This window comes from Pteronotus mesoamericanus, unplaced genomic scaffold, assembly GCF_021234165.1.
Source record: "Pteronotus mesoamericanus isolate MK-2021 breed Mesoamerican mustached bat unplaced genomic scaffold, CSHL_Meso_final scaffold_21, whole genome shotgun sequence".
NCBI lineage: Eukaryota > Metazoa > Chordata > Mammalia > Chiroptera > Mormoopidae > Pteronotus > Pteronotus mesoamericanus.
The window spans coordinates 2,317,666-2,318,027 of NW_026555310.1; positions in this window are offsets into that span (position 1 = coordinate 2,317,666).

Here is a 362-nt window from a genome sequence, read left to right on the forward strand (position 1 = left end):
CACAAACCCCTGGCTTGGGTTAGAAACACGCTAACCACCAGTCTGTTGAAATCAATCTTAAAAAACAAAAAAACACCCTCCAAAACAAAGCCCTATAGTTCCCTAAACCGAGTTCCTCGGCTCCTGCTGGAACCTTAAGCACCCTTCAAGGTTTGGGCAGGGAAGGCTGTTTTATGCTCATCCTACCCTGCACAGAGGGCCGGAGAAGGGTTTGGCTCAATAATATGCCATCTCCAAGCATACAAACATGAAACTCACATGCCACCCACACACACCCACACACACACACCCCACACACACCCCCCCACACACACCTCCCCCCCCCCCCCCGCAATCATTTCTTTGAGGGCGAGCAGGGTGGT